This window comes from Anomalospiza imberbis, chromosome 2 (genome assembly GCF_031753505.1).
Source record: "Anomalospiza imberbis isolate Cuckoo-Finch-1a 21T00152 chromosome 2, ASM3175350v1, whole genome shotgun sequence".
Lineage (NCBI taxonomy): Eukaryota > Metazoa > Chordata > Aves > Passeriformes > Viduidae > Anomalospiza > Anomalospiza imberbis.
In genome coordinates this window covers 32,078,084-32,099,575 of record NC_089682.1, presented here as the reverse complement: position 1 = coordinate 32,099,575, position 21,492 = coordinate 32,078,084, and the positions used below count along the sequence as shown (strand labels likewise).

Genomic DNA, 21,492 nt, shown 5'->3' with positions numbered 1-21,492 from the left:
GTTTGTGGAATTAAAGATACACATTTTTATGCTTAAATGCATAAATGGGAATTCTGCAATTACTTTGAGGCAATGTAATAATGCTTAGAAATTCCATGCACTTGGAACCTCCTGTGACTTTTCAGTTTTTGTAGTGTAAACAGGGATTCCATTTGTCTGTTTTTTTGACATTACAATGGGGTAATTATCAAAGTTATGGGTCTATTTCTCACCTTTAGCATTATTATTTGTTTTACAGGATCATAGGATGGTTTGAGTTGGAGGGAGCTTAGAAATTAAGTCACTACTGAATACCCATAGTCGTATGTGAAATCCACTTGTGTTTTCTTGTATATGGAGTACATCAACAACAACAAAAAGGCAAATATTTGAAATTTTAAAAACTTGAAAAGCATTAAAGTAAATGCCGCCTTAAACATTTAGGAAATGAAGAAGTTAGAGTCTGGTAGAGTATGGGAAGGGAATAGCACAGGAAAGGGATGGCATGGGGATGTTTGAAATGGCATTTCATTTATCCAGATTCTCTAAGCTATGAGCTTTAAGGTGGATCCAAGTTTAATTTTAGAAATCAAATGCTATAACAAGAAGCACTCGAGGGCTGGAGAGGGGGAGTACAGGAGAGGGAATTTCTTCTGGAGTGCACTGCAAATAGCTCTTTGGATAAACAGTATGGTAACAATTAGCCAGTGGTCCTTTTTTATTTTGCTGGATTTTGAAAACCATAAAAATAGATTATGAATAAGCCTGGTGCAAGCCAAAAGTTACATTGCAACAGCTGCATCATCCTACTAATAGTAATTTTATCAGATCTATTCACAACTTGCTGCTAATATCTCATAGGTGGTAAGGACACAGCTCACATTCCTCCTTCAGGCATGAATTCTCCTGTGATATTTTCAGCTTTGGCCTTCTATTTCCAGCATTTACATCTTAATAGAGGGAAGGTTGCATGGAAGCAATTCATTTAACAAAGCAATAAATTAAGTCCTGGTGCACATCTTTTATTGTTTCAAGATACATGGAGCTTTCAGAGACCTTTGGAAAGAAAGCCTTCTTAGTGGGATTTTCTTAGGAATTTTGGATTTGTAAGCCATACAAATCGCCTATCAAGAGCATTTCCATCTTTTATGAAAAGTTCTTCAAAAGGTTGATCCTTGGAAATTTTACAACTCTGTATTTTTAGCAATGCTAACAGGTACCTTGTTGATGTCTGGTTTATTGATTAGCATCTCATCTTCCTGCATGTTAATTACTGTTCACCTTCAGTATAACATCCAAATAATTGTCAGATTTGGGAGGGTTTGTTCATTTCCTGTGGTTTTTTGTACCCACGGTTTATACATCTTTAATGTCAAATTTGTGCTTATGGAAACGAAGTGCTAAAGAGCAGAACAGCATAAATGTATGAAATGCTAAAGAAAAGAGCTCTAGGGTATTTCATTTGAAGTAGGTTGGAGTAAAATCAGTTTTATTAATTACTGTTTGGAAAATCAAGCTGTTAACATTGAAGTCTTCAAATATCGGGGTTTTTTTCTTAAGGTGGCATCATTTGGAACTTATTTTAAGCAGCATAGTCATGTTCTTTCATTTTCTAGTCTTCAGTGATTGAATTCGGATTGTTCTTTGGTGATTTTTGAAAACTATCTGTCCCCACCTTGGCCATATCAACAATGTGTTATGTGCAGCCTCAGACCTGGCACCTTCTGCTTCTACATGACTCAATTTTACTTCTTCTGTCCTTTAAAAACTCTTATAACCAGCCTGGCCATGGACACTTGCAGGGATCCAGGGGCAGCCACAGCTCCTCAGGGTCTCCCCACCCTCACAGGGAGGAATTTCTTCCTAATACATATTTATTTATTTATACACATTTAGTCACAAGCAGCATGTCACAGCCATCACAAACATGTCATGGGTTCATCATTCTTCATCCTCTTCCATGGACTTCTGAGTGAAGTCCTTTTAGGATAGCAAGGATATGTATCTGATTAATCTTGCGGTTTAGTTTGGGGTTTTCTGGGATCTTGGTTGAATGGGTTTTTCTCTTTCCTGAGTAACAGTGGGGGCAAATTGCTTTTCATACATCCTGTCCTTTAAATGTAAAGGAGATTTGTTGAGGGATAAGGTTGGTACCTGCAATTCCAGCCTAAGCTCTTTGCCAAGCTTCCAACATTCCTGAAGAATTGCAAATAGGAGAGGGAACCCTTGAAACAGATCTGTAACTTGTGGTATAATTGACTCAAGACAGCCTCCTGGAAACTTTTTTTGGTTGCTCCTATTCAGCTGTTTCATAAGCACGTGGGCCAAGCATTTTAAGATATTTAGGAGTGAGAGGGCCACTTTAATTTGGATCGTCCCTTTTTATAGGGGCACTTCTTGCCTTACATCTTTGTCAAATTAACAAAGCCGGATATAGCTGAAGCTGGTGAAAGGACAAGAGTTCAGAAACTAAGGACAGAGCAGAAGAATTTTCAGGCTTCTATGAAATACAGAACTGATAAAAATTGGTGTCCAGCTATTTTTCCTGGGTTTGAGGGGTGGGGATGCATTTGCTGTTTAGACAAAGGTGTAGAAGGACATGAAGAACACCCTGACTTTAGCAGTTACCAAAACCAGCATGTTGGGCTCTTTGTGCATTTTCAGAGCAGCTTCTTGAGAAGTCAGAACAACAAGTCCATCAGTGGGCAACATTTGACAGCCCCCCTGTCCAAGCTGAGTCCTTGGTGTAGCTGTTCATGGCAAATATTATCAACATTGGTTAATTTTTATGTGATGGTTGCTTTATCAGCAAGGAACAGCAGCAAGGAAATACAATTACATTGAGACAATATAATTGCTTTCTGCGGCTGAGGGGAATTTGCTAACACCATATCTGCAGTGAGGACAGGGCTACTGAGGGAACTGCTTATGCCTTTGTTTCCTTCTGAATATGCTGATGGTTTTAATTTTCATCACATAGCTCCTCACTTTCTCCCCTCTGGATTCTCTTTGTGAGGATCCAGGGAGCGAGATTCTGGCTGGAGTTTTATTCTCCAGGCAAACCTTGCACACTGAGTGTTGTCTCTCCAAACCTTTGTTGTTCCCAGGCTCTGATTTTCAGTACATGATGTTAAATACCTCCATGAGGAAATTGGGCAATGTCAGTACTTAGCTGGGCCTCAGTCACAGAAACCTCAGAGCCCCATGAAAGCTGCTTTGATGATACTCTCAGCTTTTTCTCTTCTCACTGAAGCAGGCAGAGCTGCCAGTCTCAGAGTTCCCTGCTGTCTCTGAGAAATTCATTCTCAGCCTAATTGTCTAAGACTTGTGATAATTTAATAGCTTTTAAAAATGTAGCACAAAGCGTGCATGATAGTGTCTCCTTAGAAGCCTTAATGAACTTGGATGAGGATTACTTGTTTGCTTTCTCTGTGGAAAAGCACGAAAATTTGATTATTTTTTCGTCTTCCACAAAGCTATTAGGTCTGTACGTAGGAGATGGCAGCCTTAATATTCACCCAAATGGGAAAAGAGAAATAATCTTGACTTCCAGTAATTACAGTGGAACTTAGACACAAAGTTTCTGCGTATGTGCCATTGTCAATGAATTCATGTTTCCAATTTCTATTGGATATTCAGCTCCTACTGAGCATAAATATCTCCTGAAGTTCTAGAAAGAACAAAATTCTCACTACAGCAAACACCAGAAGGAGCTTTTCAGTTCCTCTCATGGCTGGCACTGTTGCTTGTCCTGTTTTGCATTCCTTCCCAGTTTAAAGAGTTTTTTCTTTGTCATTTCTGATGTGTTACAGTTTCCAGACTCTATTCAAAATACCATTTGCACATTTAAATCCACTTCAACAACTGCTTGTAGACAGACTGAAGGAAAGTGCAACAGGAAAAACAATCCATGCTGTCATCAGAAAACCTTTCCAAAGCTTTGAGAAACAGCAGAGATCTCGCTGGAATCAAAGGTGCTCTGCTTGAAATGTAATCAGTATTTTCCCCTTCAGCTTTTTTTTCTTTTTTCCTTATAGACAGTTACATCCACTGCACCTTCAGCCACCACTAAATGTATATGTAATTAATCTTCTTCTAATGAATTTGTACCAAAAAAAAGTGGGGATAAAAGCATGGAAGCAGGAAGGTGGGATTTAGGCCAGTGCAGCCTATTGAGTTTTTAGCGCTGTATTATTTTTGTCTACTGAGTCCTCGCAGCCCCACCATTGTGTCAAGACTTTGTCCTGCAATAGCTGCATTTAGGGCTGGCAAACTGTACACAGAGGTGCAACTGAAAAAGACCTTCAAGATTTTCTGATCCAACCCTCCCCCCAGCACCACCACAGTCACCTCACCCCTAAACCCCAATGTCACATCCAGAAGGACTTAAAAAGACTCTCAGCAGACAGACAGAGGTGCTTGTGTCAAGATGCTGAATTGGCCTACAAACACATGGATTAGCCTAAGTGCTTCTGGTGCCACTGCTGGAAACTTGGAAGTGGCAATTGGAAAGTCACCTCTGATGATGTAAAAGTTAAAGGAATTCAGCTTGAGTAAGATCCTAAGAGAAACAGCTCTGCAAGTTCAGCACACGCAGGGTTTTATAGGCAAATCAAAGCCACATACTTGTGTTGCTGACACCATCTCTAAGCTCATGTATCTCACATTCTCAAAAGAAATTCTTTGTTTAATTTTGTCACTGATGAAATTACAGATACATGGATATCACTGGTTCAGGGTAAGCAAAAATGTGAAAGTATCATGTCAGCTTGCCATTCAAAGTAGAAATTGATATGTAGTGAGTTTGCGTTGACCTGTCAGTCTGGTGCTTGGAGGAGAAACTCCTAAGAGGAAGAGGTTTCTCCTCTGGGAAGGGGAACATGTAAATCTTGTATGTCTGCATCACTGAGAGAGGAGGAATGTGAAGTTGCTGACTGGAAAAGGGCTGGGTTTGCTTCTGGTGTCAAACCTGGCTCTTGGTGGGAGCTTCTAGCAAAGGAAGGGACCCCAGTAGGGGACATGAGGCTGGCAGTAGGAGCCTGAAGATATGGCACTCCTGATGTGGTCTGATGACTGAGTCCTGGGTTCCTCATTTTCAACACTTGGTAATCAAAGTCTGTCCCTTTAATCAGAACTTTGCACCTCATCAAGCAGCTCTGAACCAAACATAAATTCTCCTTTCTTACAGTCTCATTTCTTGCATCATTAACCTATTTGCTCTTCACTTTATGAACTTCGCTGTACTTTTTCAATCTCTGAAACAACTTCTCAGAACTTTTTCAATCTCTAAACCGACTTGCCTGAACAAATCCTTTTTTTAATGGAATTTCTTTGCTTATGGGACAGAATGTCAGTCCCTTAGTGGAAAAAAAAATTTCTTGTTCTGTACAAGAATTTTTTACAAGCCTCAAATATATTTGGGGGTCTCATTTTAATATTTTGCCCTTTTTTTAAGGAATTAGGTTTCAGTGCAGGAGATCATTGAGGATTCATTCCCGTGGTTTTTTCCACTCTTGAGTAAAGTCATTTACATGAGAGGAGCTTTCAGAACTTTTTGCTGTTGTTTGAACTTCTCATGCAAAACATGACATAAAACCTAACAAAGGGAACAGATTGTTTATGACTGTAGCTTTATTTAATATTAGCCCAACATTGTTTTTGATTTATTTTGTGCAACAAAAATAACAGCTTTCTGTGCTAGAGACAATTAATTTTATGCTCTGGAAAATCTGGTGCATTTTTGCAACATCTGAATCCATTTCACAGTAACAGATTCAAATGTCACAAAGTCTAAAGCTGCCACATAAAAGATGAAAATTATAAATATCAAGGGCATGTTTGTCACTTTTCTTATCAAAAGTAGCATTCCAGAAGAGTTCTCAGCCATAAGCATTGGCTAGCTCTTTCTTTTTGCTCTTTTCTTGCTGAAAGCAGCACTTAATCTGTGCTACATTAAAAAGAAAAAACCTGTATTTCCATAGCCCCTCACTGCTGCCCTGAAATAATTTCCATTTGTGGTATCTACCTGATGGGAGAACTTTTAAGAAAGGTCTTAAAAATTATTTTGTAACAGCATATTATATTTTTTATTATGTTTAATATTAATGGCTTGAATTGAAAAAAATCTCTTGTCAGGAATTTCTTTAATGTTGCATAAATTAAATCTTATACCAAGCTCTCCTTGAATTTTATTTTAATTTATTTTATTTAATTCTTCCCTGTCTCCACATGATCTCCATTATGACAGCAGGGCGTATGACATGTCTGACATTATAAAAAATTCACATTAAATTTTCCAAGAAATTCTGACTGCCATATTTTGGTCCATTTTTCCAAAATGATAAACAGTTCTCTCAGTTCCAGGTACAACTTTGTGATCACCAGGTTTTTCTGGACAGCAGTGTTGGAACATCTCGTGCTCTTACATTGTGATTTCTCAGCATAATGCTGGTATGTTTGAAATTTTGCTGGACAAACTTGAGAGAAACCAATAAATCATCACTTGAGTGGTGGCTGTGTCTCCTTGGATACACACAAGGCTAAAACTGAGCTCAGTTTTTCTCAGCTGGGCTGGGGGAAGACTCCTCATGCAGCAGAACTTTATCTACACGGAACAGCTTTTGCCAGACACTCCTTGTCCCGCAGTTGCAAACCAATTGCCTAGAAATGACACGAGCTGGAATGACATAATGGAACATTTCTCCTCAAAACTGGAATATTCAGCCAGAAGAACTGGCTGTGGAACTGCCTGGCTCACCTGCCTGTCTTTTGAACACGTGCCTGCTCCAAAACTGTGTGGATTAAAGTGCAGAAACTGCCTTTGCCCCAGTATGCAACTCGATAGGAACTCCATTCCAGGAGTGAATTATCTTGCTGATCTCTCCACCTCATGCAGCAGCCCCATCCCGGGGAGCCTCTCTCCACAGGGCTGGGTGTTCCAGGCATGACATCACTGGAAATGGTGCCAGATTAAATTACACATGGGCAGATGGATAGCACAGGATTCAACAGATTCTTGACACGAGCACAGTCTTTGTGTTTTCTGCATCTATGGATTTAAAGCTACTTTTTCAACTAAATTTGCAAACAGTTGTTCTCACATGCAAGGAATCTTCTCTTAGGGATCCATATTTACCAGAGGGAAGGACAACAGCTCCCTGGAGAAACTATTTCCTATCAGGATTGCATCCATCCTTAACTGTGTGTGCAAACACAGCCCCTAAAATACCTTTTATACTTTTTATTCAGGAGAATATATCTTTTTTATCCTGTGACATGGGGGTCTTGTTGCTCACCTGTAAGCAAGAGCATCAAGAAAGTAATTTTAAAGTGTTTCACTATTAAAAGCAATATGGTTTTGTGAGGCCGCTGAGTTTTCACTCAAATTTTTGGCTGTTTGGACTTAAATCTTGGATTTCCAGTTACACTTTGGACTTCCAGTTACACCTTGGACTTCCCTCTTAGGCTGTGCTAGGAAAGGGGAGGTGAAGAATTCTTGTTCCTGAGAAAATGACTTCCAAAATTCCAGGCATCTTCACAATGACACTGCTTCTATTCACTTTTGAAATGTTGAAGCACCTGGTCAGCCTCTCCTAAAAGTACCAGCCAGTAGAGAGGCACAGCTGAACCTCCACCCACTGCTCCTCACACTGCAAGATTTGGGTTAAATTGGAGCAGAGGAACATTTCTAGGGAGAGAAAAGAATAGGATCCTCTTTGGGGCTTTGGCAAGGCAAGGGGTGGCAAGAAAATACTTTGTGTTGCCCTTACCTTTGTACCTGAATTGGACCTGATGCCATCAGGCTTCCGCTTTGTGAGAGAATGGTTAAACAACCAGAGAGAAGCACTTGGGCATCCAGCCAGCATCAGATCCCAGCAGGAAAAAAATGGAGCTGCCACATTATCCTTGACCAGTGCAGCTGATGAGAAACTTGGGAATTTTTTTAAGGGAAAAAAGAATCAGTTTTGCACTGTGAACTTCCTTAGCAGCAAAGTGAAGCAAAATATATGAGCAATATTATGAATTATGCTGTGTCCAGCAAGTTCTGCCACTTAGTATCTCCACTGGAATGGCAGGTCAAAGGAAAATGTAGATGCATGTTGCCTGTGCTGGGTCTGTGGCCTTTACTGTCCCAAGAAACACAAACATTTAGGGAACAGCATTTACTGGGCATTTGGACAAATCCAAGTCAGCTTTTCAGAAGGGACAAAATGTTATGCACTGACCATAAATAACAACTCTGCTCAGTGAAGCTGAGCCTTCAGAGATGAGATATGTTATAGTAAAAAAAAAAAAAAAAAAAAAAAAAAAAACACACAAAAAAACAAAAACCCACAACCAACCAAGCAAGCAACCAGCAACAAAAACTAAAACTAAACTAAACTAAACTAAACCAGCAACCAAACTAAAATAAAAAACCCCATCTCTCTCAAGATTCAATTTTCACTGCCATGGAAGGAAAGTTTTGCCCTATAAACAACTTAGTATTTCTCTAAGTGCATTTGCCACTGTGGGATGGCAATTAGGCAAAGGAATCCAGAATACTAAAAAACTTTGACCACAACTTTTAAGCCTGAGTTAAAAGCAACTGATTATAGCTTTCCTCTTCTTTCCAGCCCAGAGTTAAGTTAGCAATAACAAATAAGGGTGAATCTAGTGTAAGCTAAGTAACTGAAATGCTGTTCCCTTACCTCATGTTGACTTTACTTTCCTATCCCCATCCAGATTCAGATTTCTAAATAAGTTTTTAAAATAAACAGGAACAGCTCAGTGATTTGGCAACAGACAGAAGGATGGTGAGGAAAGACTGCTTCAGTCCAGTAGAAGAGATATTGCCACTCTTCTCTATGGTTCCTCCTTTTGTTTAGCAAGGAGCACCTTGGAGAATTCCCACAGATACTGGTGAAGCAAAGCAAAAGTTTCCAAACATCAGTCCAGGTGGACTTTGCATATCTTTAAGGATAATCCCTTCTCTGAAAGCCATGAAAAAGTAAAGAATCACAGTTTTCAGAGTGAGGCTAAGAATACAGTGTGGTCTGCAAGAAATGCTAAAAGCTGGCAGGGGTCTGGTGAGCCAACAAAAAGCTTTAAATCTCCAAAATACACAACAGGAAAGTCTTGATGACACTTCCCAGGGCAGTGTCCAAGGTAAATCTTCACTCAGAATGGCAGATTTCTGTCTGGTTCTGGTTCTATTTCCTTCTCTGGTTCAAGGTCAGCTTCAGTTTAAATGCGTAGCAGCAGGTCTAGAATGGCCAAAGGTTTTTATCTTTCTCTTAGGTGAAGCTTATTGAAGAATAGAAATCTATATCTAACCATGATTTGGAATACTTTTTCAGTATAGGTATAAAGGAATAGGATGCTTCCAAATCTTTCCCAGTTGTTTCTACCGTTCATACTTTTTAACTGGACATCTCTTTGAATTTTCACTTCTCTTAAGCTGAGTTTTTCAAGTGAGTAATCTATCACTGCAGGTGCATTTTTCTTACTTGCCAAAAGCAGTTTAATTGTCATCTCCAGAATATTTTCTCTATCTCTAGAGTTAGCCTTGAATGGTATTAGAGCCTGTCACATCCTATTTCTGTTGTTCCTAAAAAGGGAGGGCAATCAAGTCAGCAGAGTCAAGTGTGAGATCCATGGGATGATGCTCTAAGTGGGAATTTTCAAGTGCAGCTGGGATATCATCGAGCAGCTGCTCTTTCAGTTCTTGGAGGGCACCACGGGACAGGATGCCACAGCTACTCACATCTCTGTGTAAGAATATTCTGAGTAGATTTCCCCTTTTTCTTCATTTATCGCATTGCTGTAGTTCAGTTCTGTGTAAGTTAAGTATGCCATTACCTGTTTATCTTTGGCAGTTGATCCCTCAATTTTCTTTTTTTCTTTTTCTTCCTCTGAAATCTCTTCATTTGCCTCCTCCCAAAAAAAAAAAAAAAAAAGATTCCAGAAATGGACCCAGTGTTTTTCAGGAGAGGCTTCCATCTGGTGTGAACCTATATGGGTCTATAAAATTCTATGAGATTTTCCTCTGGTTGAACATCAGCACCCTAAATGGCAACTCTGCTTATTAAAGCAAGTTCATGACATCACACTTCTGCTTCGTGATTTTTCTGCAAGAGTAGTCAAGACTTGTTCTGCCTTTTTAGATGCTGTTTTACTTTGTTTGCTTATGAGCAATTTGCTGGTTTATGTCTGAAGACTTTTAGCATCCAGTTTCCTGTTCCCATTCTGTTGTGTGTGTTTTAGATTATGTGAACACACAGCACTCTCTCACTTCAGCTGAATATAAAACTGAATCACCCTGGCTGGGAAATATGGGGTTTAATTAAAGGGAAAATATTTTGCAAGTTAAAACAAGCTTTGTGAACCCTAAAGATGTTCTAGAGTTTCACAAGCACTAAACCACATTGGATTTGACTTGCCTTTGATCTTGAAACCTTTTAAAAGATATATTAGGGATATTTTGATGTCTTTAAAGGCAGGAGGCCAGATACTACTGGAGAAATGAAAGATGGAAGGAACAACTCCCAGGGTTGGTGTTGTCTTTCTTTAGTTGAAGCATCATCTCGTGGGCTTTAAGTCTGAAAAGTCAAGGCATGGCCCTGCCAACTTCTGAGGTGGCTGTGAGGGTGGTGAGCCCTGGGACAGGGTGCCCGGAGCATCTGTGGCTGCCCCTGGATCCCTGCAAGTGTCCAAGGCCAGGTTGGATGGGGATTGGAGCAGCCTGGGACAGTGGAAGGTCTGACCCTGGCAGGAGTGGAATGAGATGAGCTGTAAGGCCCCTTCCTGCCCAAATCATGATTCCATCCTGTGATGATTTCACTCCTGCAGAAGTGAAATGCTGCAGCTCCAGTCCCCAGGGTTTCCTGCCCCACAGCTCTGGGGGTTCCTGCAGGAAGCTCATGCAGAGCTCAGCCATTCCTGCAGCTCTCAGAACACACAAGAAGCACATTTGACAGCCTTGCACATCGTAGAAGGAAAATGTGCATTTCTGAGATGTGCAACTGGAAACCAACTTAAAATGAAAGCTCTTGGTGCAATCCAGCACCATCCCTTTGCCTCTGCCTGGCAGGTGAAGGTTTCCTTTCCCATTTAATGAGCACTTTTGTAGACTGGCCTCTCCCTGCATGCAAACAATTGATCCCCTTCTAAATACAGAACATCCCTCCCTGCTGCTAACAACTTCCAAGTCTGCCAAAGCCAGAGGGGCAGTGGAAGTGTGCAGGAGGAAGCTGAGGCCTACCAAGAACAATTTTAATTCCTATTTTTACAATCCACTCCAAATATTTTAAGAGTTTGAGTCAACAGCCCAGTGTGAACACTCAGGAGGCCAAGTTAAACATCAAGGAATCCTACAGGTTTCACAATTAGAAAAAGAAGAGATAGTTTTTATAATTGCAGTAGAAGAGGTGTTTCAAGATAAGTATACATCACTAATGAGCTTTCCATTATGCAAATCAATTTGACCTGCATTTATAATTGATTTTTTTAACTTATTCGTATGTCATTCATTTTCATTCTGATCTTTGGAACAGTATTATTCAGAAGAATTCTGTTTTTTTTCATCTCTCCCTAAGTATACTGTAAGAACAATGCATTAAATCACAGTCCCTCACCTGGTTTATCCTATTCCTTTCGTAAATGGAGCTGGCAGAACAAATTATCATTTAAAACTATATCTGCAAAAGATGTGAGACCATGTTTGCAACTATTTCAGTGTCACATTAGTTGCTGATGTGTTTCAGTTTACAGCAGATTTTGAGTTTCCCTCATTTCGATGTTTCCTCAGCTGGTAGAGGGAGAAGGGCAAGAGTGCTCTGTCAGACAGGGAAAATCAAATTAATGTACTTTTGAAAGCCTGTGTCTGACACTATCTGCAAAAGTGTCCTGCATTATTAAACTCTGACCTCTATTTGATTTCTGCATGTGAGGGTTTGGCTTTTCTTCCTAAACAGCCATTAGAATTTTAGATTTCTATCTCCCCAGCATTATTTTGTCTCTTCTCTGTAGCTAAATTTTTTTACCAATGGTAATTACAGAGCAGGGCCTGCTTGTGGTGGCTGAAGCCAAGGGAGTTTGGACTGACAAAGCTCATCAAACCCAGGAATATTTGGGAAATATTTACTCTTGAGAATTGTCACATGATAGCCTTGCTGATTTTGGTGGGTATATAAGGTTTATGGTCTTTGGCTTTAATTCTCCAGGAATCTCAGCATCTTCCCACAAAATAAAAGGCCCCTCCAGTGTCACAAAGGTACTTTGATGTGCATAAGGAGGCTGGCCAGCATTTCCTTTAGGAACTTCTCCTGAGCTCAGCCCCATCTCATGAGGCTGCTGTGAAGGGAGGCAGGAGCTGCCTGTGTTTCTCTGGGAGGTGACTCTGACTCCCAGCAGCTTTGATGGTGTCAGCACAGGCCAAGAGGTGTCCAACCAGCAGAAATCCCACCGAGCAGCAGTGGTATTTGCACTGTCTTTGTCCCACTGCCCTAAAAAGCCAATTCCCTCCACATCAAAAGTGTCCCTGTTGAGCAATTGCTGTGTGTCAGCACTCTGCAGCCCTGAGCTGTTTGCCCATCTCTGAAACATGGAAAACACAAGATGTCATAAAAAGAAAACAGTGTCTGCTTCCAGGGTGTTGATTTAGGAGGCAAAGCAGAGAAATAAAACAAACATGTTCCAAAAAGCCTGAGAGTGCAATCAGAGGAGCTGAAGGAGGAACAGCCACATTTTCAGGTAGTGGTTCCTCTGCAATCTTTGCCTGGATCACAGGACTTTTTCTATCAGACCAGCAAGACAGACAGCAAAGTCATGACTATTAAAACATCATTTTATGTCTTAGGTAGGATAATGGATCTGAGATACCCCCAGGTAATTTCAGCTCTGCATGTGTAAGCCCTTAAAGTGGGGGGCAATGCAGTGATGGATGAGTCCCATTTGTTCTAATCACCGTGCAAGATCCCCTTGCATTTCTGTTTCCTGCAATTGTGCAGCCTGTGATCTCCTTGCCATATTTTCTCCTAAATCCCCCATGATTAGGCATATGATAGCAGTGCTTCCTATCTTCCCCTGCTATCTCCAAATGTCATTCTTTCCCCCATGCTGCTCATTTCAAGAGTTTAATCTGCTTATAGAGCTAATGATTAATGAAAGGTGAGGCTTTGACCAAGGAGGTTAATTTAGCTGGACTCCAATATGAGATTTGCAGTTTTCTAAGCAAATTTTTGCAAGTTGCCAGGCCTCACATAGATCATGACAGAAATGTGGACTCCAGAATTCAAAACACACCATGCTAAGTGTGCTGCTGCTCTTTGTTGTGATAAACAAAATACTGAGGATGTTTGGAGTGGTTTGGAACAGCGAGGTCATTAGCCAAACTGGAGCAGTCATTTTCTAGTCTAGCAAAGGCAGACAGATGCAAGTTATTAAATGGAGCTTGTCACAGATTTGAACTCTGCACTTCTATGCAGAAAAGCCAGAGAAAAGCCAGGAACACAATGAACTGACCTAAGAACGCTAAAATCATGTCAGTAAATCATTTGGATTTCCAGTTTTCAGGCTCTCAGGACCTCGAGGTTTAGAATGCATCAAACCAAAAAGTGGAGTGCAGGATGTCTGTGCATGTAACACAGTCAAAGGAGGAAAGTGAACAAATTATTAAACAAAAAAATCTTCTTAAAATCTGTTTTCTCCCTTCTTATGTATGACTTTTCTTCTATTACTAATATTTATATCCTTTATATATGCACACGTGGATTTTGAATATCCAGTAAAAAAATAAATAAAACCATCTAATGCAGCATTCTCTGTATGTAAGTATTAAAAGAACATTATAAATTCAGGGCCAAAGACAGTGAATAATTTCAGGGATGCCATTTAGTACAACTTTGTTGTTTAATTGTAGTCTCCTGTTTCTCAAAACAAGTTGGATTCAGGTTGGATCTTAGAGGTCTTTTCCAACATTAATGATTTTATGATTCTAAAAGCAAAAAATATGGATACATTTGGCTAAAGATATGGACCAAAATTTGTGCAGAGTAGTTCTGAGAATATGACTGAAGTCTTAATTAAAATTGTGCCTTGTCAGAGCTGGAACTCCACTGCTTCCCTGAGCACACAAAATAAAGAAGGAGTAAGAAATAAGAAATAAGAAATAAGAAATAAGAAATAAGAAATAAGAAATAAGAAATAAGAAATAATAAGAAAAGTGCAAGAGTGTGGATCACAAGAGGTGGCTTGCACTGCAGGACACACCTGAAAAAGCAGCACAGCTGTGACTTTGCAGCCAATTGGAAGAGAAAAGTTTGACTCAGTGCAAATTTTGCTCCTGAATCAGCCTGGTTTAAGGGAACTGAGATCCCCAAGAGGGAGATTTTGGTTGGAGTCAGTATGTTTGAGGAGGCAGCTGCTCTCTCCCTCATTTCCTGCCCCTCAGTGGAAAGGTGGACACAACAGGAATGCCAAAAACCAGAACCCCCTGGGTCAAGATAAAGCTCACATATAAAAAGTTTCTTCCTCCCTGCTTCAACCAAGAGGATGAGAAGATTACTTTTTTAAAAAAAAGTCAAAACCAAAAAGCTGTGATTCACATTGGTTTGGTAATTGAGGAAACAGTCAGATTTTGCAACCTAAATGCCATGAGTAAAAACACTGAAAAGAACTTCCAAGAAGGGTGGTTTGATTTGTGGTGCATGAGCTGGATGAACTGGTGAGAACCCCAGGAGAAATAAGACTTTCTGGAATTAGGGTGATCAGGGACTAATGGAGAATTCATTCCTTAATTTGATTAAGGCATGAAACACTTAGGAATTCATTATTTGAGTGGGAGAGAAAAGTATCCTGTTTATTTAGCCTCAGTCTGACCTTCCTCATGAACTGCCAAGGGGTATCCCTTTTTCCTGTATTTATACACAAGTTTTTCCATACCAGGTGTATTTGTTTTTATTTCTGGAAGGACAGAGGGAAAAAAAATGAATACTGTGACAGAGATTGAAACATCTCACAAGGAAAAAGCTACTGAGAAATGGGCAACACACGTTGCTACCTTTTTTCTTTTCTGGGAACAGAATCCAAATGTCCCAGAACTTCTACTCCTCTTAGATTTCTTCATGATAACTTCCTGGAAAACAAGGAGATAAGAAGGTAAATAAGCTTGGCTGTATATAGGCAGGAGTGCAAAAGCAAGGGATTTAAATGCAAATAAACTTGATGAAAGATTAGGGCAGTTGCATGTTTTAGACTTCTTGTCCTTCATAAGGCTTAAAAAAACAACTAAAAAACTCCAAAAAAACAACAAGAAAAACACCACCACAAAACCTACAACCTCTTCACTGATTAATAAGCAATGACTATAAGAGATCCAAATGCCCCCGAACAGTTCAGTTATGGAGGCTTCTGGTTTCTTAATAATCAAATAGTCTTTCTAAATTGTAAACTGGACTGTAGAACATATCCAAATTTCCTTTTGGTTATAAGGGCTTTGTCAGAAAGCGTATTCTGCAGAAAGCAGAACAAAGAAATTTTCATAAAATTACCTCCAAAGTTTTACTTTGAACACTTGTGGCCATTTAAAGACAATTTTTAAAAAAATAAATATTAAGACCAGGAAGGCCAAAAAAATTACCTTTTATTTAAAAAACCCAAAAATTAAATTATCTCCGTGTGAAATTTACAGTGTGTTCAGCCCATAACTGTTGGATGAGTTACAGCAAGTCCTGCAGAAATTGATCTTGATCTTAACACTCCAAGTAACACAAAATGAAGTTTGTCCTTAGTAAAATTGTTTTAAGGGATTCATTGCCTTCAGGATTGAAAAGCAGCCGATTCTTGGGGATGTCTGGGGTTTTTTTTTCTGTCTAATACTTCAGTGATGTTGCTTCTTATTCGTGTCTCCTCTAGAGAGACTTTTCTCCCCTCATGTTTTTATTTGAAGGTATTCTAGGAATCCTCTTTAGCCTTTAAGTACAAAAGCTAAGTGGAAGCATCCAGGCTATCCAAATCTGTGAATGAGCTTTAACTTTGTAACACATAATGAGAAAAAGGAGGGAAAACATCAAGTTGATGTGTTTAAACTGATTTCTTTGGCCAATCCTGAAGAGCACAAGTTTTCCTACAGCTCTGAAGGCCTTGTTAATTTAGGTCAGGATTGCAGTAGCAAATTAACTTACATTTAGCTCATGTTAGGGAATATTTGAACTGTTTCACAGAGAGCTCCGTGGAGAAACATTCTCTGCTTTCAAAACAAATAGTGGCTGTGAGTATCCACCTGTGATTCATGGCAAAGACATCTGAGGCAAAAGAGCAGCTATTTTCCAAGAGGTGAACTGCAGTTAACTGGGCTCAAGTTGGAAACACTCAGAGGAACTCCAAATATTTCTCAGATGGTGTGCACTTAGTCTGAGGGCTCGTTAAAGATGGATTCTGCAGGATTCCAGCAAAAGGGATTTTTTTTTCTCTGAGGCTATTCTTTGAATATTGAGTTGGGATTATTTATTTGTATTTTGGAAGTGCCCAAATGCTCCTTTTCTGTTTCATTTGGAATGCTGATTTTATTGCACAGGGTTGAAAATGGGGTTCATTGTAATTTGAAATTGATGCCACAGCTAAAACTTTTTTGACTGATGGGTAGCTATGGGTGATACACCCCTATCTTATTGTAATTAACCAATTAACCAGGTTTTTATATAGAATCACTGCTCAGAAGTGCATGCATCAGGGCTTGTCTGTCATCTTGAACAATCAACTGCTCCTTTATATAACTTGCTGGTGTGCTAAATCTCATTGGGAGTTAATTGTGTTAAAATTTATTAGATTCAGAGGAGGGTGTGCAGAAAGTCTGAGGGAGGAATATCTTATCATGTGCTGTGACATGAAATAGGTGACAATTGTTAATCAGAACTACAAAGAACTTGGACAAACACACAGAAAATGCCTCCAAAAAGGAAGATGAGAGTGAAATGCTTCCATTATAGGAAGGCAAGAGGCAATTTCCTAGATCTGCAAAGAAATTTTATTTAAGCAAAGCTGATTCTATAGCTTTCATGTGGCAACCACTGGATGGAAATATATGTCTGGGGCCTACATTAGAAAGAATTCATATTGAAATTTTATTGTTTTCTCTTTGTTTCCATGTGATGAAATGTATTGTCATCACCAATTTCTTAAATTTTCTATCAGACAGTTTTACCAAAAGTTTCTATAAAAAGGATTAACTGACTCTGATATTTGAAGTTTAGCTCACAGTATCAGTTAGCTGATATTTCTTTATTCATTTGCACCTCAAAATGGATGGTCAGAGAAGTTTTCATTATATTTAAATTTAAATAGAGACAGTTTAGATGGAATTTTGGGAAGGAATTCCTCCCTGTGAGAGAGGGCAGGCCCTGGCACAGGGTGCCCAGAGAAGCTGTGGCCACCCCTGGATCCCTGGCCAAACCCAAGGCCAGGTTGGACACTGGGGCTTGGAACAGTCTGGGACAGTGGGAGGTGTCCCTGCCATGGCAGGGGTGAGACTTAATAATTTTAAAGCCACTTTAAACCCAAACCATTAAATGAGTCCATGAATATTTACTCTAAAAGGTGTGATGAAAAGCAGAAAAACTGTTTGGGAATAAAAAATAGCATTTTCATTTTAGTGAAACACTACTTTTAAGAAGTAAAGGAAAAGGTTAATTCCTTGTTAAATATTTCTAAGTTTTCAGTCATAGCTGGAGGTCAGCTGAAAACATACCTGGACACAAGCACCAGTGAAGAAGACACAAACTTTTGTTGTGAAAACAGTATAACATAAGGTTAAGGGTCAAAATCGGTCACTGGAGGGTTACAGTTTATAATTCCTAAAGAACCAAAGTGAGAAATTAAATATAAAAATTATTTAACTGCATGAACATTGTGTTTTTAAGGTGTACAGTCACTTTTTCAGTGAATAGAAAAAGGGCCCATGCTTGGCATCCCCATCATTTGCTAGAATGGCAGCTTGTGTCAGAATAACTGACCCAGATCCTAGAAGATGATATCCTTTTCACAAAGGTAGCACAAATAATAATTACTTAATTATTATTTTTATTATAATAATTTATAAAATAATAATTTCACATATTGCACAAATAATGCTTTTGTACACCTCTGCCTTCGTGCTGTAGCAGGTTTTGGTAATTTATCAGCTAATGCATCAGGCATGAAGCTGAAAAAGCTTTTAAATCTTCCTGAAATGGTTGGTCTTTTCCCTCCTATTTTGCTTCAGATCAGCTATCACTCTTGTGAATGGACAAATAATTGCCGAACTCATTAAAATCTCATAAACAGGAAAATAGTGAGTGCAGCTATTGAAAAGGGACGATGACTGCGACTTGATGTGGCCAAACAACCTCGCAGAGAGCAGAGAGATTTAGGGAGACATGGTGGAAATTCTCATGTAGTTCAGACGGTAAATGTGCTTATAGGTGCATTAAAAATGCTGAAATGTGCTCTTTTTTCACTGTTCAGGAAGCATTTAATTTCATTTGATTTCATTTCATTCCATGCTCAGGCAGGAGCAGAAGGGATGCAGGCATTTCTGAGGCAGAGGATGTGATTTAGGTCTACTTGCAAGTGGCTGAGGTGGTGAATAAAGGAGCACTTTTTGACATATCATCATCTACTGTCACATGAGCTGTTCATACAGAACTTCTTTAACTGGAGTTCTGAGGATCTCAGAAAAGAAAGGGGAGCCTGGGGGCAGGGGGAGGAAGGAAGAAAGAGTTACCAGCTCTTTATTACACCTCCAGAGTTTGATTCATGTGTACATCTTGACAAATAGGAAGGGCTGGGAGAGGGTGCTCAATTCATGGCAAACAAGGAGCTCATTGTAGGTATCCTGCTCCTCTTGAAAGCAGCATTTATACCTACAAACACAGGAGACTCATCACAATGCTTGGCCCATCCATTACAGACCATGGTTTGTTCCCAAAGTGCTGTCAGCTGTGCTCTCCAGCTGATGGCCATTAGGAATTCCTAGATAATATTCCACAGGATTTTGGGAAAGACAGGATATACCTATTAATGCAAATTCATAGGAAACCTCTAGAGAGTAGTTTTATCCATCAATATGTGTATTTTTGCAATATTGCAATATTGTTTATAGCTTTCTTTATATGATATATAAAATTGTGTGTATCATCATTGCACGTTTTATTGGACAGATTATTATTGAAACCCGCTTCCTGTAATTTTGATTAAGCTGTGGTCTTTACTTCTGCAAGTCATCAGCATTTCCCATCTTGCAATCCAGATTTCCATTTATTGGCACTTACTCTATCTATACCATGTATAACAGCTGAAATATAGCTGGGTTTAATCATGTCAAGACAATCCTAACAGAAACCAGTTAGAAGATGCACATCTGATTTGTACCCTCCATCAAGACTGAAGACTTCCCTTCATGTAACAACTGCACACAATTAAAATTTAAAATTTTACTTTTTTTGTAATCTCTTGCTCATATCTATGTCTTACTTGTTTTCCTTTGCATCTCTGGAAACACATTTTTTTTAATAGTTTCATTTTCTGAAAAATTTTATTAATTCTCAGCTACAACCTGAGGCTAAGTATTTTCTATACTGGGAATGAGTTTCTGTCATTTCCCAATGGGACATATTTGAAACTAATTAATATTCCCAGCACCTCATGAAGAGAGCAGTAATAGTATTCCCATTTTGTTGATGGGACAGCTAAGGTACAAACAGACTAATTTATTTGTAGAAAGTCACTCTAGAATCAATGGTAAATAGGAGACTAAAGAACAGAATTTTTTGACTCCAGAAAACAATGTTCTAACCACAAAGACACTCTCTTTTTCCTCAATAATAAAGTTAAATATGCGAAGTAAAATAATGAAGTTGTTCTACAGATTAAATTCACAGTAATAGCAGATGTTCAACAGTTTTTAATTTCTCTTTTTGAGTAATGTGGTCTGTGTACTGCCTGCAGCAGGATTTAATTTGTCTCCTTGCCGTTATCAGACAACTAAGCTGCTGTCAAAACAGGCAGATCAGGAATTAATGAAAACATTTCTCTGTACAGTTCTGTGATTACAATACAGGCAGCTGTATTTTAATTTCCCAGCATTTAAGTTTCACATGCACAGATCTCAGTCTTAAATTCAGATCAGATAAGAATACGGGCTAAAGCTCACCTCACATCTGAAAATCTGATCTCATTAGGAGGGAATCTACAGAGAGACCCTATAAATGCTCATTAATAATCACATTTCCCCAAAGCCCTTTCACAACTGGCACTAAGGGAAGCCTTTCTTCAAGTGACTCGTCCCAGCAGCCAGCACAGGGATACACAGCAGATTTTACAACCCACGCAGGAGTACTTCAAAAATATGCTGAAGCCAGAAAGGATGAAAAAACTGCCTAAACTTTACTATACTTGTAAAAATCTGTATAACCTTGACTGGGTTATCTTCTTCTTATCTCTCATGGCAGGCCCATGCCCCTCAGTCTTGAGCAGTGTTGAAATCACTGAGCTGTTTTTGGGGAGGGAGAGGGATGATAAATGTTCCTCAGGGCATTTTGTTCTCATCACGGATTTGTAGCCTGGTTTGGTCTGAACATCGTGTGTAATTTAGAACCAGTCTTAAAGCCTGCTGAGTTCTGTGAGCAGCTGTGGAATGTAACTTGTTCAATGTGTACCTTTTAATAGGCAGCTCCAAGGTCCTTAAAACCAGCCTTAGGTCCTTAAAACCAGCATGGGGAGGTGCCTCTCCCTGTATTCTCTACAGTAAGAACCAGAGGCATTTTGGTTCTGCTGTTATAAAGAAGAAAGCATTGGTTTATTCCTCAGAATAAACCTCAGAATTTATTCTTCAGGTTTATTCCTCATGATATTCCTTGATTGTAACAGAGCTGGGGGCTGTCAAGCTGCACAGAGATGTGCACTCAGCCATACTCAGATTAGATTTGGTTTGAGGTTTGGGGTTTGTTGGGTTTTAATTGTAACACTGCTCCTTTTCTAGTCCAAATTAGAAGTATTGGTACTGGATTCTGTAAAGCCTGTACTGACCTGATTGGTTTTATGGTTCTTGGAGTTCTGTGTAAGTAATTTCTCTCTTTTCTAGCCATGTATCCATTCCTGCATTATCCCTTTGATTATTCTGCAGCAAATACTTCTACTTGTACACAGGGAGATGGAATGGGAGACTAATCTGACTGAAATAAAGTCCAATCTACCTCCTCCTTGCCTCCTGCTCCAAAAAAATCCAAAAAACCAACCAAACAAAAAAAAAATTATTGCGCTGGCACAACAGAGATGGCAGAAGTTAGAGACACATCGACTGTATACATCCATCCTTTCACCAAAAACCTTGTTCAAAAACTCTCGCAGCCTGGGTCAAAGCCCATTCCAGGCTGCCATTGTTGTAGACCAGGTATTTGTTCAGTGTAAAAAATGTGCAGTGATCTCTATTCTTTTGCAATTTCTCATTGTTTTCTGGTAGCTTGATAATTTTCAGTGCTTTATTCACCTTTAATGCTG

At 39.3% G+C, this 21,492-nt stretch overlaps 1 long non-coding RNA gene across 2 annotated transcripts in view; it reads left to right on the top strand.

Annotated features, from left to right (window-relative positions):
• Window positions 1-21,492, top strand: part of LOC137468617 (uncharacterized) — a 154,671-nt gene that overhangs the window by 97,019 nt on the left and 36,160 nt on the right. The window contains exon 2 of one of the 2 annotated variants that reach the window (XR_010996062.1): window positions 9,581-9,730. This is a non-coding gene — a long non-coding RNA (uncharacterized lncRNA). Of the gene's footprint in view, window positions 1-9,580; window positions 9,733-21,492 lie in introns of both variants that reach the window. The other variant, XR_010996061.1, reaches the window with a different exon arrangement.